This window comes from Ambystoma mexicanum, chromosome 1q (genome assembly GCF_040938575.1).
Source record: "Ambystoma mexicanum isolate Mex_15411 chromosome 1q, UKY_AmexF1_1, whole genome shotgun sequence".
In the NCBI taxonomy this organism is placed as follows: Eukaryota; Metazoa; Chordata; class Amphibia; order Caudata; family Ambystomatidae; genus Ambystoma; species Ambystoma mexicanum.
This window is the reverse complement of record NC_090922.1, coordinates 1,104,341,399-1,104,360,172: the sequence shown is the minus strand read 5'-3', so window position 1 is coordinate 1,104,360,172 and position 18,774 is coordinate 1,104,341,399.

Genomic DNA, 18,774 nt, shown 5'->3' with positions numbered 1-18,774 from the left:
GAGGCTGCATCCTATCCAGGGTTCTCCTTGCGAGAGACTCATCCAAACTATTTGAATTGAACTATCCTCCTCTCCTAGCTAAGATTAAGTCTGACCTGATCCGCTGGTCCCCCTGACCCTCTCGTGGTTTGGGCGGGTGGTCTCAGTTAAGATGAACATCTTACCCCGACTCCTGTACCTATTTTCTGCCCTTCCAGTCCCCATCCCGAAGTCTTTTTTCAGATCTCTGTATTTGATGGTCCAGCGCTTCATTTGGAAGGCGAAGAAAGCAAGGGTCAAGTTTGGAACCTTAACGCTCCCGAGATCTCATGGTGGTTTTGGCCTCCCAGACTTCAGGCTCTACCACAAGGCAGCACAATTAAGAGTGATGTTAGAATACTCGAGGGATGATTTGAGGACCTATTTGTCCTACATAGAGAATAAACAGGTTCACTCCAAGAAGGTGAGAGATCTACTTTGGTCCCCGGTCAAAGACCTCCCTAATAAGGCCAGGAATCACCCTACCTTAGCGGTTCTATGGGAGATATGGAAGGACGATAGAGAAAATGACATGCTTTCGTCCTGGCCCTCTCCTTTGTCCTCTCTCTGGGGTCCCCCGTTTGATCTGGGCAGTAGGAACTTTCATGGGACACAGGCCTGGTCGGGTACGGGTCTTGAATGTGTGGCTCAACTCTTCCATCAGGGTGGGGTCATTGATTATCCCTACTTAAGAGAGATCATGGGTGACTCCCCGATGTCCGTCTTCGACTATCTCTTTTTGAAAGGGATTCTGACAGACATTCAGTGGGTTCAAAACTTGAAAAAATTATAGTGGACTCTCCCTTGCGGAGAGGCTCATTGTCAAAATTCTATAAGGTCCTAATCACAGCAGAAGTTGAGAGGAGACAGGGGTTTAAAAAGCAGTGGGAGACAAGGTTAGGAGTGGTGATAGAGGAAGCAACATGATCTGCCATTTTCAAATCCATTTTCACCGGGAACCTATATACAGCGGCGATGGAGCATAACTTTAAGGTTCTACACGCATGGCATTTGGCCCCAGTGCGGCTAGCTAAAATGTACCCGGGAGTGGCACTGCTCTGCCCGAGGGGATGTAACCTACGGGGTTCATGGTTTCACTTATGGTGGGAGTGTCCAGTTGTTCACGCCTATTGGGCGGAGCTCCAGAACTGGATTCTTGACATAACGGGAGTCTCTCTTCCTCTTCACCCTACTGTTGTCCTTTTCGGAGTCTCCTCTGTGGACGGATTTCTGTCTCCCCTCCCCAGGGTGGTTCAGTCCATGCAGCGGGCAGGGAGGCTGGCCCTGGCCCAAAGGTGGAAAAGTGCCTTGTCTACGAGAAGGTCGGAATGGACGGCCAAGCTTTGGGCGATTTTTACATATGAGAAGCTTTCGGCCATGACTCATGATACCATGAACTCTTTTTTACAAGACTGGATGGTCTTTCTTCTCCATGAGAACTGTGAGTCTTTGAGACTTTGTCTACTTCTGAGAAAGCTGGATTCTGAGGGAGTTTGTTCCTCCAAGCAGTCGTCATTCGACCTTTTTTTGTTCCTTTTTCCTTTTTTCTTTCCCTGTGTGAGCCTAGGATGTCAATTTGTGTGTTGTATTGGTCCCATTGCTATGTAATCCCTGAGACGCCACCAACAGCTTGATTGTGGTTGATTTCTGAGCGGGGGTGGGATAGGGGGGGGGTGTTACTCGAAATGTGTTAAGAGTCCACTTAGTGTTCTTATGTTCACGGCTTGATTTATTATTCGGAAAAGTTTCAATATAATTTAAGTGAGAAAGCAATCTCGAGGCACGCAACAAGGGTGCCCATTATCCCCACTAATATTCGCCCTATCAATGGAACCATTTGCCCTTAAACTCTGGCAAAACACACACATAAAGGGTCTCACAGTGGGTAAGCAAGAGTACAAAACAGCCATGTACGCGGACGATGTCCTTCTAACAATAACACAATTAGACAAATCTATGGGTCCCCTTGGGCATGAAATCAATGCCTTTGGTGAGGTCTCAGGATTTAAAGTAAACTATGCAAAATCGGCAGCCCTAGCGATTAATGTCTCATGCAAACAGAGGAACTCACTAGCCCTAGTCCTCCCCATCCCATGGGAAGAATCCTCCATCGGGTATCTGGGAGTCCAGATTACAAGGAAAACCGAACAAATATACCAGTACAACTTCCCACCGCTATTTAGAGAGCTTCAAAAAGATTTGGAGCAGTGGCAGAAGCAGGAAATCTCATGGTTAGGTAGGGTAACAGCAGTGAAAATTAATATTGTGCCAAGAATAATCTATCACTGGCCAGCGCTTCCAGTAAGCATTCCAGAAGGAAACCTATCGAGATTACAGAAAAATATCATGAAATGTATAATGGAGGCAGGGGGAAACACATATATCTAAGTGCATTATGCTACGCTGTCAGAACCTAGGGTGTCTGGGGGGTCCCAGATGTGGCCAGATACCGCCGAGCTGCTCAGCTCTCACACACATTTGCTTGGGAGACCACAGCAGACCAGCCTTGCAGAAAGCAAATCGAGGAAGTGTGGTAGCCTGGACCATTTTCCTCCCTCCCACATATTACACAATCACTGAACTCTGTACACCTAGGCCCCCTCACATCCACGAAAAACACAGTGTCAAACTGGAGAATGGCAGCACGTAAATGGGGTTGCACAGGCACTCTTGGCCCTTTGACTCCAATTTGGAATAACCCGGATTTCACACCCAGTATTCCCCCCAACAGCTTTGCAGCCTGGAGGGCGGGCGGCGTGTGGAGGATAGTAGACCTTCTAGCTAATGGTAACCCCCTCACATTCATTGAATGTAAAGAAAAATGTAACCCCTCAGAGGCATAGCGGTTCCCCTAAGCACCATTAAGACATTGGATATCACACAATGCAATCAAAGGGAAGGGAGGGAGGGAACTGACGCTATTGGAGCGAACCATGACAACATCTCTGCCCAAGGGTATAATCTCAACTTTATACCGATTATTAGATAAAACAGACCTGAACAGGAACGAAAAATATATGCAAAATTGGGAAAAGGATCAGGGTCGCACAATAGAACTGGAAGACTTGGATCAAATATGGGCAAGACTGCATAAAAGTACCAAATGCATCTCAAATAGGGAGGGGGGATACAAAGTGTGCTACTGATACTACGCCACACCCAAGCTGATAAACAAAAGTAATCCAGCAAATCCCCATAACTGCTGGAGAGGATGCGCAGTAACGGATCCCTGTTTCACTTGCTCTGGACCTGTCCGAAGGCTAAAGAATTCTGACGATTAGTACTGGAACAATTTAAGCTGATCACAGGCCTTGCTCTCCCATGGGACCCGGGCATAATACTACTTTGGGACACCGGGGATGGGTCCTTTCCACTAACAGGCGAGATAGCAAATCTAGTCACCCATCTACTGTTGGCCGCTAAAATCTCCATTGCTCGGCTCTGGAAAATTCCAGGAGTGCCATCGCTATCCATGTGGTGGACAAAATGCTAGGACATTGTTGTTGCGCTTGGGAAACATGAACCTCTTTTGAAACTCTTGGGTCCCTTTCATGGATTATGCAGAGAAATTCCCAGGACTGACCCGCCACCCCTCCACCCCCATTCCCCATTGCCCAATGGCTCACGTAGGGCCTAGAGTGGGAAGAAACAACCCAGGCAACCTAGTATTATGGAAATTTCCGCAACTGCAGTAACTGTAGCAGCCCTACCAAAGAAAACCCACAAATCGCAATTGCTCTTGTGTGCATACATGAACTGTTTTGTAACAATGCTCTTTTGTGTCGCTGATGTTGATGTATAATCTCTTGAAAACATCTAATAAAATGTTTTGTTGAAAAAAGAAGAAATGTGCTGGTGTCCTTGCCCCCCACATGGTTGAAGTGTTCAACTCTTTTCTTGAGAGTGGGTCTATTACCTCGTCAATGGGGGAATCGACACTGACATTGGTTGTCAAACCGGGGAAAGATCCCACGTTGAGCTCCTCATACAGACCTATAGCAGTCTTAAACTACGATGCCCGCATATTTTCGGGCTACGCGATTAGGAGGGGTACTCCCGGCAGTAGTGGCAACAGACCAGACGGGGTTCGTCCCCGGCCGGCAGACGTTGGACAACGTTCGCCGGACGGTGGACCTCACGGCATAGGCTCGGCGGCACAAACAATCGCTGGCCCTTATTTTCATTTGATGTTGAAAAAGCATTTGATCATGTGGACTGGGGATATCTGAACAGGGTTCTAGCTGGGTTTGGGTTCGACCTGCGGTTTAGCAAGTTGATACTCGCCAAATTTGTTCTCCCCTCTACCTGAATTAAAGTGAATGGGGTCCTAACAGGTCCGGTGGAACTGTGGAGGGGGATCCGACAGGGGTGCCATTGTCCTCCCTCCTTTTCGCCTTGGTGATGGAGCGTTGGCCTGCTTAGTGCATCCCTGGAGTACATAAAGGGGGTGGAGGCAGCGGGATACCACAATAAGTTGGCGCTCTACGCCGATGACCCATTGTTTTACATGCGGGACTCCCTAACCTCTTTGCCACATGTAAGCGATATTCAATCAACACTACAGCTAAGTCAATGCCTAGTCTGGGATGCTGAGGAAAACCCGTATTGATGTATTTTTATATCCAGTTCAGTACTCTGGATGACAACCCTTGTATAACACCCCCCTCTTAGAATCCCCCTGACCCCACTGAGCCAAGAAGTAGGTTTGTTTTGCAAATTAAAAAGGTTTATTTGGACAATTCAACAATATATATCTATCACACTTTATAAATAAATTGATAACTGATATCACACTTCAGAATATGACCGTGATCAACAATGGATAATGTTACAGGGGTACACTGATTTGGTTACTTAGGAGTAGTGTAGAGGATGAGGTAGCTGAAAATGCTTGATGGTTTCAAGGAAATGCAAGGTGAAATAAAATGCAGTACAGAAATAACTTGTTATGATTTTAGCAAAAGGTAATATGATCACTTTTTCTTTTGACAATTCACTCCCCCCCTATGCAATACAAGAAATGGAAGGAGAGCCCACAGTCTTCAAGAATCCTAACAAATCACACTTTATAATGCAATACACAGTTCCAGTTCCCCCAGCAAGCTTAGAGAAAACAGGGATGAGTTTTAAACACAGGCGAATTACTTTAATGTGGTTTGCAAGGAAGTGAAAAGGTGCTAAAATTGCTTTTAATTCCCTCTAGAGGTTCAGGGCGAGTGAGAGATGCTTGTTGGTATTAGTTCAGGCTCACTTTAGCAATACTCTATGAATGCTTAGCAGATTGCAAACGAATTTTAGCAAAGAGAAGCAAAAAGCTGCTGATTTCTACAGATGAAGAAATCGGGCCAAATCACAAATCGCGGTAAAACTATTACGGGAGTAGGAAGTCGGTTCTAGGTTCGTTGGAAAGCCTAGAATCACAGCTTTATAATGAACGTTACATTTCGTTCCTAGCCCAAACGGTTCAAGAGATACGGACGATTTAATAAAGGTAGATTTTCGGATTTAAAGTAAAACTCAAAATGACAGGTGACAGCTTGCAGCTGCAGAATTGACAGGTGACAGTTGTGCAGCTTTAAAAATGACAGATGACACGATTTCTAGGAGGCTGTTCTAATTAGGTTAAAATAGTTTGGATTAGATTATTTTAACTAAGAGATTGGGTTCTGCACAGTTCTGGCGGTACTCACAATATATTTTGGGCAGGAATGGGCCTCGCCACGGATCTGGTCAGGTTTCGGACTGGACTCCGGTTCTGGACTCAGCACTTCACAGCGATCTGGGTCAGCTCTCTGGATACAGCGGCCTGTGGTTCTCTGGATCTCTGGTCTGCTTCTGGTCCGGATCAAGTGGATTCTGGATGTAACACTGCTTTCTGGGTACTGGCAAAAGTTCTTGGCACGGACTTCAGTCAGCTCGCCCGGCTGTGGAATAGTTTGCAGATGATTTTAAGGATGCTGGGGCCTGCTGAGAAGAGTTCTCAGTTTGTGGGTTTAGGCCCTTGCTTTAAGTTCTGAAGTAAATTTCTGGTCTCTGAAGATTGATGGATGTGAAGTCTGGAGTCTCCCGGCAGAGCGTCCCGCAGAAAACGGAATTGAATCTCTCTACCTGTCCCAGCAGTCTCTTTTTATGTGTTTTGGATGTGGGTGTGTGCGTGGCATAACTGAGCCTGCCCCTCTCTACTTGTCATTGGCCCAATTCACCCCTCTCCCATGATTGGGGGAAGGAAATGGATTGTCAGAGTGATGCTGTAGGTTTTATGGTCAGAGGAACCTCCCTTTGTCAAATTACACACAAATCTATTTCTGATCCAAATACATATTTATCTATGTACCATTTTTCTCATATTATAGGTCCAGTTAACATATTTTCTGTAGCACCAAACCATCCGATCCCTGTCTTGGTACGATGTTGTGTCCACTGATGACAGAATTCTCCCCTTTTCATCCAGATAACAACCTCTAAACCTTTCCAGATTTTACACAAATGTGCACCAGGGATATGGGTTTCAGATGATAAAGTGTCAGATTTTTAACATCAGACATTTGGAGTAACAACCTTTTTTCCGCTACTATCCCCAGGAACATACCACAGGGTCCTAACACCTCTTAAAATGTGCACCGAAAAATCACAAGAATAATGGTATTATTTATATAATTTTGACCAGTCTGCACTATGAGTTATCTATCTTTTTAAAATTATGCCCTGGTCAAAAAGGGGTGTGGCTTCCCACATCACAGGGTGGAATAACTGGTTTATCCACTTCCCCCAAGCTCAGCTGCTAGCAGAGGCACTGCCCCTCCCAGTTTTCCCAAGAGGAAGCCACTTTACCGCCCCCCCAATATAACATTTGCCTGAGTCCAGGACAAGGGTTTGTTCAACCTCCTGCAGTCTGCAGGTCCCCTCCCTTAATTCAATCAGGGAGGTCTGAGCTCCTTTTTTCAGGAGCAGCAGGATGCAGCCAGGCCTGGGAAGAGTGGCTGAGCAGGTTTCTCCTGTCGGGGGTAGTTGTCAGGCAGAATTCAGCTAAATGTCACTTTAGTTCCCAGTTTAAATCAAACTTACAATTTTTACCTATACATTAAATAATTACTTCCTTCAAGTCATTTCAGAATATAGTTTTACATTGTATCCACCTCTTAGCAAGTCTTTCCTTGGTCTGGTTTGGGTTCCTCTGTTCAGTTTTACACAAAAGTCTGGTGGTTTTAAAACGCCGGCTTTCTGATAGTGGTGAGTACCGGTATTGCAACCATTTTTGGGATTAAGAAAATGAATTCCCCACCGTTCTGAGTTGCTTTTTGGCAATCAGCATTGCCATTCCCAATGGTTTCAGGCTACTGTGCGTGTAGCCCAATGGTGGTTTTAGGCAGTACCCTCCTGTGCTCACAACATAGGCAAAAATGGGTGGTAGCCTATTCTTCATGTTTTCCCTGTGCGCTCTCTGGGGAGTTCTGGCCATCATGATGTTTTCCATGCCAGTGCTGCACAGTTTTATGGTAGGGCTTGGATGCATGGGTAAAAACATCCCACACACACATCATCTCTTTACGGGATAAGTTTCTGGAGGTATCAGGTTTCAAGATTAATTATTCGAAATCCACAATCCTAATATCACAGAATCAAGGGAGACATTGGGGCGCCTGAAATCTAACTTCCCTTTCTCTTGGGGCTCACACTCAATGGCGAGGTACACCGACCTATATGAAGCAAATATCCCTCCATTGATGGCGCGAGTCAAGCAGGACTTGGTGTGATGGGGGGCAATGGAGATCTCGTGGTTGGGAAGAATAGCAGCAATAAAGCTGATCGTACTGCCGAGACTTTTATATACCTTCCAGGCGCTCCCACTGTGGGTTCCCAGGGCGGCGCTGAGGGAATTGCAAGCGCAGTTCTTCAAATTCATTTGGTCTAAAAAGTTCCCCATGGTATCTAGGCGCACACCTATGACAGCGAGAATAGCGGGGGGATTAACAGTGCCGGCCATCGAGAGCTACCTCTTCACGGCCCAGATTGCTCCAGTCTTAGAGCGTCAAGCGGTTGATTGAAATCCAAAGCATTGGGCCACGATTGAACAGGAAGCCTTGGCATCCCTCATACATCAATGGTGCTGGCTCTCCCCAAGAGCTAGAAGAGTGAGTAGGAGAGGGCTACCAACAACGAGTGCTACACTGGAGTACTAGGAAAAAGTCATACAGCGATATGCTACTACCACTTTCCCCTCGCCCATGACAGGGATGTGGGGTAATAGAAAGTTCCCCTGGGGCTGAGAGGTGGGCAATTTATTCGGTGCTCTGAGGGGGGGCTACACAGGCTCGGACAACTGTTTCAGGATAATCTCCATCTCACTTTTGTCCAATGCAAACAGTTGTTCCAGGTGAGGGATGCAGACATATATGGGTATATTCAGCTGAGGCATTGGGCTTCCCTGGCTACTGTAGCTACCCAGGGGAAAAGGACCACAACCACTTTCGAGGAACTATTTATAGGTGGCCCGCCAGCAGCAAAACTGGCATCACTGTACAAGGTACTGACTTCTAAAAGGTTTAAGGCCCCACACAGGTATATGACAAAGTGGGAAGAGGATGTGGGCAGACCCATAAATGACCTAACCTAGTACCACATCTGGACAAGGGTGGGCAAGGCATCTCTGGTGGTTCACCTTAAAGAAAATGGTCTTAAAATACTGTGTAGGTGATATCTGATCACGGAACGGCTTCACAAAATGAACTTGCAACTCTCCCCCCAGTAGTGGCGTTGTGGAACCTCCCCTGGCTCTTTTATGGACATGTGGTGGAAGTTCCCTCAGATACAGGGGTTCTGGGAGTAGGTAGTTGCCCAGATCAAGGGGATTTGCGGGTTTGAACTTGAACTTGACCCACTGGTGATTCTGTTGGGCAATGAGGATTCCCAGGGCCATTGTAGGCTGGAAGCCAAGGGATCGCATATGATCACCCATTTCTTGGTAGCGGCAAGACTGGTTATAGCAAAGCATTGAAAGAGCAAGGTTGAGCCGAACATCAAGGAATGGTGGCCGAGGGTCTGGTATGTGGCTGCTATGAACAAAATTGATGGTGCAATGCAGGGGCGAATGTCGCAATACCTCGCAGATTGGGCTCCACTACTAGAATATGTCAGTGGGCACGACAGCCCTACTATCCACCATAAACCCCATGACATGTCTTCATTTTCGCTACTATAGCCAATGGTATAGGACCTCAAGTCAAGTATAGAGGACACCTGATCTCGCTAAAACCACAATCAAAGGCACTTCAGGCACATATGAAAGTGACTGGTGTTTGCTGCATCACACCGTGAATTTTGATTTTCATTATGATGTTGATTTTGGTTTGGTTTATTTTTCGTTCTTGTTTTGGATTATTCCTCTTACAGCCTGTATGGCCGATGCACAGCAAAGACCTCTGGTACATGTTATTGAGTTTTAACTATGAGTTGGACTGGAATCCCGTACAGGAAATGTAGAAGTTGTTAATGAGCTAAATGAAGGTGTAACGTATTGGTCTATGGTGTACGATGAAAATTTTCTTAAATAAAGTTTAAATTGCAAAGAAAAAGAGTAAAGAAACGAGAGCCATCTTACTCAGAAACCTCCCTTAATGGTTCACACAAAATGGGAACCCCTAATAACTGTGAAAGCAATGAGCTAGACCCAAACATTCTAAGAATAGAAAGTGAACATTTCAAGAGCCATCCCTCATCATTAAATAGTGAGAGAGACAGAATGACAGACTTTTCCCTTGTAGTATCTGAAAGAGAATACCCTTGTCATTCCAGAGGAAAATGTGACTATCTCAAGGATCCCCGTCCTTTAGACCCACAAACTCTGTATTGTTAAAGACCTCTGATGTAAAGATCTTTGACAGAGAGGGTCATCATTTGTATGACTCCCCCTTGCCTAGGAAGAGTCTCTGCTTCTGAGGAAGGTGAGGGAACCCAATCTGAGAACATTTTGATTACATTGATGGGCAATTGTTCCACTCCAGCTGAGGGAAGAGTATTGTCAGGTTCATGAGCACCCTCTGACAATGAGATGTTTGAAATGAAGTCGGGGGAGGTGGAGAGTTTCCCAGCAGATGTAAGTGGGACTGAAGTGGATCCCTCATATTCGGAGCACTGTTTGTTCTGTGGGAATTGGGGCCATGTTATGGGGTTATGCCCCGAAAATTCGGAGGGGGAGCAGATAGAGGCCAGAGCGAAAGAAAAGACAGGAAAGGGAGACATTTTAGCCCTATTGAGTTCTTTCTGCAAGTCCCAGGTCCTAGGGAGCTCCCGGGAACCAGCTAGTGAAGAGATAGAAACAGGGATTCCTGAGTGGAACAGGAGGGTGAGGATGGCTCCGACACCTTCAGGGAGGAGTGTGAATCCCCTGTAGGATGTTCCTTCCTAGAACAAGAAGGGGTTTTATATATAAAGCCAGAACACATCTTACTAAACAGTCTTATTAACTAACAGGAAAGCCCTAATATAAAATCTGAACAGCAATCAGGGCAGGGTGTCAGGAAACGGAATTTCAGCTTTATTCAGGAACCATTTCAGACCTCCACAAGCGACAAGGAGTTGCATTTAAATAATGCCATATCACACTGTGCTTCCTTGAGAAGACTCTGGCCCCGTTCTGTACCCTTTTCACAAAGGGTTTCCCTCACAGCACGGACCAGTTTACTTGAGCGCTGTCGGTTGCCTTGGACACTAGCACAGCATTCTCTGATTCCGAGTCACGTGAAGCGTACCGCTGTATCACGTGACTGCGGGCTCTTAAGCCGTTCCGGAACCGAGTACGGCGCATCTGATTGAGCTGTTTACTGCTACCTTGTATTACTGCTACGTATCCTGGTGCATCTTGACTACAGAATTTTCATTTGGATTGCCTCGTTTTTGCCCTTGTCTGCCTCATTGTCTGCTCGTAAGTTGCTGAACCCTGTTTTCTGTCCCACTGACTGCTTTTGTCCAGCCTCTGTGTTACCTTGTTATCTGCGGTCTTCTACCCGTCATGCTCCATGGTCTCTGGAGTGCTTCACTCATCCCGCTAGGCCTGCATCCTTCTGACTTCCGATCACGTTATTTGGATTACCCTTGCTTTGCTTCATCACATATGCTCACCTGCTCCAGTTTACCTTGTTCCATTCATCCTGCAACTGTTATGTCCTCAGGCCCCAGAACACAAAAACCATACCGTCTCGTGATGGGGGCAATGGGTCACTTGTCTCACTTATGTCCCTTTGGGACCCATAAACACAGGGGCCCTGGCTGGACTGAGTCCTGGCACCTTTGGCGCCAGGCTCATATGGAGATGTGAGCAGGAACACTTTATTTCAGTGCAGGAGTGCTTTTACTTTATTTCAGTGCAGAAGTGCTTTTATTTTACAAGAACTTTCCAGGAGCTGAAAGCCTTTATTCCAGAGAACATCCTCATGTGCTTACTCATCGGGTGTGGCTCCCTAGGCCTGGTCTTCATGTGCTGACTCATTCGGTGTGGCAGGGTGTGGCAGGCGTGGCTTCAGAAGCTCAGCTATATAAGCTGCTCAATCCTTAATGCCGGTGCTTCGCGTTACTGTGCACTCGTGTGCAATGTGACGCTCACCGTCGCTTGGACCAGTTTACTTACCTTTGAAACCAGGCGTTCTCCTGCATACTCACCTCCAGGAAACCAGTGCTTCATCGCTTCATCTGCAGACTCATCTCCTGCCATCCAGTGATCTTGATCCCAACACTGCAGCACCGCGATCCACATCCACGAACTCGGACCCTGTGAAGAAGAAGAAAGACAAGGTTAGAACATCCGTCCTAGGGCCGTGCTGCATTTGAACCCCGCATGCCCCGTAGTTAACAATTTACCAGCTACTGTACCGCTGCAGCTCCGTTCCTTGTTCCCTCCGGCTGCCACCTCGAGCTCCGCAGCTTCTGCCGGGCCGGCAACATCACCTGCAAGGGAAGAAAGCAAAAAAGCAAATATCAAAAGCGGAACGGACAGCAATACAAGACAACAAACTTTACAATGAACATGAGAAGGTTGTTTTGGTCCCACACTGCGCACACAAACAAAGTTTTGAAACAGTTGTTTTTGTTGTAAATTTAATCAGCAAAATTGCAGCCTGACACGTGTTTCGAGCACCAAGCTCTTCCACTGAGGCTGCATAATGTTAAATGTAGTTTTAAAATGTCAAATAATACATTTAATTACTGTGATGCTGGAAATTCATCAGAGGGACAGGGCCTCAGTATCCTTTTCCTTTACTGCCTTTTTATCATGTGTTCTGTCGTGTTTTCCGCCCAGGAGTTCATGTGGGACTCCTGGCGGTGCAGCTCTCTCTCTTTTGGTTTGGTGAACAGACTCATGGGATACCCTTACGGCACCCGTGGGTGGGGGTACAACCCTGTGCCCCTAGTGTATGTTTTTGGGCACCTGTGGGTAGCCCGCAGAGCAGGGAATGGGCTGGTGGCAACTCCATGCTGAATTTGACAGGTGCTCTGAGTATCCTCCATTTTGGGATACCCCGGCGCTGCCATTGGAATCAGTTGATTCCTGATGGAAAACAAGATGGCCCCTGTGGCCTTTTGCATTCTATTGCCTGTTACCTTGTTTCCCAAAGTCCTGGGAAGCCCTGACTCTGCCCCTTCCCCCAGACTGACTGTTGGGTGGAAGTTCCATATATGGTGTTGTTGTGAAGTCCATTCCAGACTGGCTGGTGCCTTCCCAGTGACTGTATGTTGTGGGTGTTAGGCAGAAACCTGTGCAGTTCCCTTAGGGACCACTGCAAAAAGTTTAAGACTACAGGAGTTAGCAGTAAACCCAATTGGTAGCAGTCTGCACCACCCAGATTTACCTGGTAGCTGTGGCTGAGCAGTCAGACTTCTCTCAAGAAGAGTTAGGCAGTATATAGAGCATACACAATAGGGCAGGTACACACAGTAGAACAAGCAAACACTGACCAGAGCTTTGGTGTAAAAGATATATAATTATTTATTTAAAAACACATCTAAGAAAACACACTGGCACTAATCTCAAGCAAGTTCAAAAACACAGTTACTAAAGTATATACACTCCCTTAAAAGAATATTAGACAAGTCTTAAGTAAAGCCCCACTTATTTTCAGACAGCTTAACGCAGATGGCACTCTAATAATTTGGTTTAAAAGGGAGAGAGCAGGCAGAGCATACATAGAAACAGATCCCAACACTTTCAAAAGAACACAGCAAGAGAGGAAGGCAGAATCAAACCGTGAAGTTAGAGCTCAGAAAGCCGGATCCACTTTAAGAGGATCAGAACGAAATGTGTCCAAGGTCACACGGTTGAAAAAGTGCACAAAAGTCTCGAAAAGGTTCAGAAAGAAGTTGGACCAAAAGAAAGGGACCAGTTAGATGATCAAGAGCCCAGCCCAGTTTAAAAGGTTAAGGATTTACTGCCACCTTGTAGCAATCTATAGAAAGGGAGGCCAGGCGGACACAGTACCTTGAAATGGTGAGAACACTCCAGCGGGGGCAGTTGTTCCTGGCAGCGGTTGCGAGTTGGTGCTTTGTCCGGCAGAAGAGAAGATCTCGGCGGGGAGGAAAGCAGGGGGTCGTTGTACTGCCAGGGAAGAAACCAGCCGCGGAGTTTCTCAATTCAAAGGAGTGATCCTTTTATTCACGGTTCAGTGGTAAGTGGCTATACGGTTGCCGAGGTGCTTGGCACGGGCAATTCGACCACTAGACGTCCTGGTAGGTGAAAAGGAAAGCGAACTGGTTGTCCCCACCAGCTCAAGGGGAAGAGACTCTCCGGCAAGAAGATCTCCTCTGTCATCGGGAAGTGGTGAGACGGTTCAGCAGGGCTCCACCGGTGGTGTCGTCGTTGCAGGTCAGCTCAGCTTCTCCCTCTTCGGATTCTCAGGTCCTGTTGCGACTTCTGAAGTTCCAGTCCCAAAAGCCCTGCTTTTAAGCAAGAAGCCCCCATTCATTCAGACTAGCTGTCAATCAAACATGCTAAGTGGTGAGCCAGCCGGCTCACCACTTGGGCCAATCACACAAGAGTGCGACTTGAGTTGCCAAGGCAACTCAATCCAGGGTGCCTAAACCCCCTCCCACACCCCCTGTGGTACCCAGACAGAGTGGCACCACTTTTGGAGGCTTCTGTGGAGAAGCCTGCCAAAAAGTGGAACAAAGGGCTCGACTTGGGTTGGAGTCACAGAAGAGAACACAAACGCCATTTTAGAGTCGAGTTCTGGCAAAAAATACCAACCGGTGAATTAATATTAAATAAATAACCCGGCGGTATGTTCGAGGCTATAGGAATTAAATAATTAAAGTTGGTAGCCTCGAACAATGGAAAAATCCCATAGAGATATATTCGCGGTCGAATATAAAAAGTAGTATCCACTGCTGTTAGGTAAGATTTCCACAGGGCTGGTAAATCTTCCTTGCCTGGTTCAACTCCAGAACCTTTTGCTTTTCTAGTGAGATATTTTCAATTAATACATCAGTGAGTGGGAACCTTTTTCCACACTCACCTGTCTTTAACTCTTTTTATGGGTGTCATTTTTAAGACTCTCCATAGTGTCTTTTTAAAGTTATCATGTCTAACAACTTATTGGCAATAAGTGCCTGTTGTTGCTGGGTTGCCCTAGGGGCTCCCCATTTAACTTTCTTGTGCTAACCTTGAGTGAACTACAGTTCCCAAGGGTAGAAAGGATCTTTGGATCCCTTTTACATCTTATTCTGTGAAACCAGCACACCCCACCTTATGTGGAGTGCTGGGGAGATACAATGTATCCCCTTTTACATTTAAACTGTAACAATTCTGTTACAGTGACAAGCTTACCTTTAATGGCTGGTGGCAGTGATACCTTTTACTACTTTGGTGCACCTTTACCGCGTGCTGTAATCACAGCTGCAGTAAAGGCACCTAAGGGTGCTAATTTTTACCAAAATGGCCCCTGTCTTCTTTTTTTTGCCATTTCAGTGTTTCTTGTCGTTTCTTGTTCCTTCCCCTGACATCCAGGGCGGGAAAATCCTTTGTTTGAGTTTTGTCTTTGGCGGGAGTCCCCTGGACACCCCGCCCAGGCTCCAGTCAGTCTGTAAGCACAGGAAGTGGGGGAGGGGTCCCAAACTTCCCCCTCCTTTGTCTTAGGTCTTCCTTCAACTGGGCCAAATCCCAGTGGGGGGTTGGCTGTCCTGATTGGACAGCCAAACGCTCCTTTCTTGTAAAATGCGGGGAGGGAATGCAGAGGTTGTGTTGCAGTTCCTGATAAATACTGGAAACCTGGAAGCTGAAGTCATGTCGACCACTGGAACCGAAAACCGAAGAGGATGACGAAGGAAAAGCGGCGGGAATGATTTCCAGCGGCCGGGGAGCCTGCTTTGTAACCGGAGCCTGCTGCAACCCTTCCCTCCGAAAACGACGACCCGAACCCAGAGCCTGGTGAGACCCACTAGACTCAAGACGACCTGCATTTTGAGCTATCCCAGGGGTTGCTGCGACCTTGCGTTCTTGCAATACCCCAATACCCTGGGACCTCCTGACACTGTGCGGTGCACGGTCTTCCGAATTCCGAATCTCGCTGAAACTTTGTGGGCATCTTGGTCTATCTCCAGAGACACGAATCGAGCCCAAAAAGTCCCCTCACAAGAGTGCTGGACCTTTTAAACGACGAGAATTCAACCGCGATTTTCTGTCTTCTTCTGTGCTCCTTGAAAAGGCGCCAAACCCACAGAACCGCATTCAGCCACGAGAGAAATCTTGCCTAGAGCCTTCTTCATCGATCCCTGCTGCAAAGTCCCTTCTGAGGTCTTGTGTTCAGTCTCCAGGACAAGGAATCCAGTGACCGGGTATTTGGCTGCAGTCCCTGAAGTTCTCCTGCTGCAATCTCTTCTTCATTGCTGAGGTACTGTGTTGGCTTGGGTATGTACTTACCATAAGCCTGTTGGGATTTATGTGTAGTCCTGGGGTGTTTTCTGTGAATGGGAGGTCCCTCGTCCAGTACACCCAGTCCCACTGCTAGAATCCTGCTGGGGTATTTTCTGTGAAACCCCTGGACCCTCTTCTAACCCTAGAAGTAAAGTACTCACTTGTTTGCCCAGTTTTCCTAAGGAAACTCTGGCTTTTGCTACTAAAGAACTTATTCTAACACTGCCTGTTGGTCACTAGTACTTGTGACCTCCCCTTCTGCCACTGAGAACACTCATGCTCTAAGGGAAAAGACTTTGAAGGGATTGGGACTTCTGCCTAGAAAAGAAATCAAGTGTTTTTACTTACTTGTAAAGAGTTGGTTGGTAACTGTAATTCTAAGAGTGAACAGTTACAAAAGTTCTTACTTATCTTGGATGTGTGATGCACTATTCTTAAAAGTATGGTTAACATCTTTCCTTCCTTAGCCACTGTTTTGCCAGTCTAAAAGAAAGTAGATGTGAAGGTATTTTACTCTCCTGTGATTAGGTTGTGCCTCTTTACAAAAGTAATGTGTTGGTTTCACCAGATTATTCCTGAAGGGTAATTGTATGAGTGTCCTCCAACTGTTGGTATCACCAGGTTAGTCCTGTTAGGATAACTGTATGAGTGTCCCCAACTGGGTCTTGCTTCCCCTGACTTGCTGCTAGCCTGTTTTTAAAAAGCCTATTGTAGGTTCAGAGGTTGTCACAACTTCTGAGGGACTGTTTAAACAGATCCCCTATACCTTAGACAAGAGTAAAGTGCCCAACACTACTTGTAGGTCATATAGTTTGCTAATGATAACTAATATAAGAAAAAGTATCACAGCAAGGGTTACAAAAAGATTGCTAGTTGACTCAGCAAACAGTTTAACCGACTAGAAACAAGAGATCTATCCAGGTGAGGATTAGCTTCTCCTGTTCCTTAGTCTGGGGGGGACGAGTGTTAGGTAAGTTTTCCACAGGGCTGGTAAATCTTCCTTGTCTGGTTCAACTCCAGAACTTTTTGCTTTTCTAGTGAGATATTTTCCATTAATACCTCAGTGAGTGGGAACCAATTTCCACAATCACCTGTCTTTAACTCTTTTTATGGGTGTCATTTTTAAGACTCTCCATAGTGTCTTTTTAAAGTTATTATGTCTAACAACTTATTGGCAATAAGTGCCTGTTGTTGCTGGGTTGCCCTAGGGGCTCCCCATTTAACTTTCTTGTGCTAACCTTGAGTGAACTACAGTTCCCAAGGGTAGAAAGGATCTTTGGATCCCTTTTACATCTTATTCTGTGAAAACAGCACACCCCAACTTATGTGGAGTGCTGGGGAGATACAATGTATCCTCTTTTACATGTAAACTGTAACAATTCTGTTACAGTGACAAGCTTACCTTTAATGGCTGGTGGCAGTGATACCTTTTACTACTTTGGTGCACCTATACCGCGTGCTGTAATCACAGCTGCAGTAAAGGCACCTAAGGGTGCTCATTTTTACCAAAATGGCCCCTGTCTTCTTTTTCTGCCATTTCAGTGTTTCTTGTCATTTCTTGTTCCTTCCCCTGACATCCAGGGTGTGATAATCCTTTGTTTGAGTTTTGTCTTTGGCGGGAGTCCCCTGGACACCCCGCCCAGGCTCCAGTCAGTCTGTAAGCACAGGAAGTGGGGGAGGGGTCCCAAACTTCCCCCTCCTTTGTCTTAGGTCTTCCTTCAACTGGGCCAAATCCCAGTGGGGGGTTGGCTGTCCTGATTGGACAGCCAAACGCTCCTTTCTTGTAAAATGCGGGGAGAGAATGCAGAGGTTGTGTTGCAGTTCCTGATAAATACTGGAAACCTGGAAGCTGAAGTCATGTCGACCACTGGAACCAAAAACCGAAGAGGATGACGAAGGAAAAGCGGCGGGAATGATTTCCAGCGGCCGGAGAGCCTGCTTTGTAACCGGAGCCTGCTGCAGCCCTTCCTTCCGATCGACCTGGGGTCTCCGAAAACGACGACCCGAACCCAGAGCCTGGTGAGACCCACTAGACTCAAGACGACCTGCATTTTGAGCTATCCCACGGGTTGCTGCGACCTTGCGTTCTTGCAATACCCCAATACCCTGGGACCTCCTGACATTGTGCAGTGCACGGTCTTCCGAATTCCGAATCTCGCTGAAACTTCGTGGGCATCTTGGTCTATCTCCAGAGACACGAATCGAGTCCAAAAAGTCCCCTCACAAGAGTGCTGGACCTTTTAATCGACAAGAATTCAACCGCGATTTTCTGTCTTCTTCTGTGCTCCTTGAAAAGGCGCCAAACCCGCAGAACCGCATTCAGCCGCAAGAGAAATCTTGCCTAGAGCCTTCTTCATCGATCCCTGCTGCAAAGTCCCTTCTGAGGTCTTGTGTTCATTCTCCAGGACAAGGAATCCAGTGACCGGGTATTTGGCTGCAGTCCCTGAAGTTCTCCTGCTGCAATCTCTTCTTCATTGCTGAGGTACTGTGTTGGCTTGGGTATATACTTGCCATAAGCCTGTTTGGATTTCTGTGTAGTCCTGGGGTGTTTTCTGTGAATGGGAGGTCCCTCGTCCAGTACACCCAGTCCCACTGCTAGAATCCTGCTGGGGTATTTTCTGTGAAGCCCCTGGACCCTCTTCTAACCCTAGAAGTAAAGTACTCATTTGTTTGCCCAGTTTTCCTAAGGAAACTCTGGCTTTTGCTACTAAAGAACTTATTCTAACACTGCCTGTTGGTCACTAGTACTTGTGACCCCCCCTTCTGCCACTGAGAACACTCATGCTCTAAGGGAAAAGACTTTGAAGGGATTGGGACTTCTGCCTAGAAAAGCAATCAAGTGTTTTTACTTACTTGTA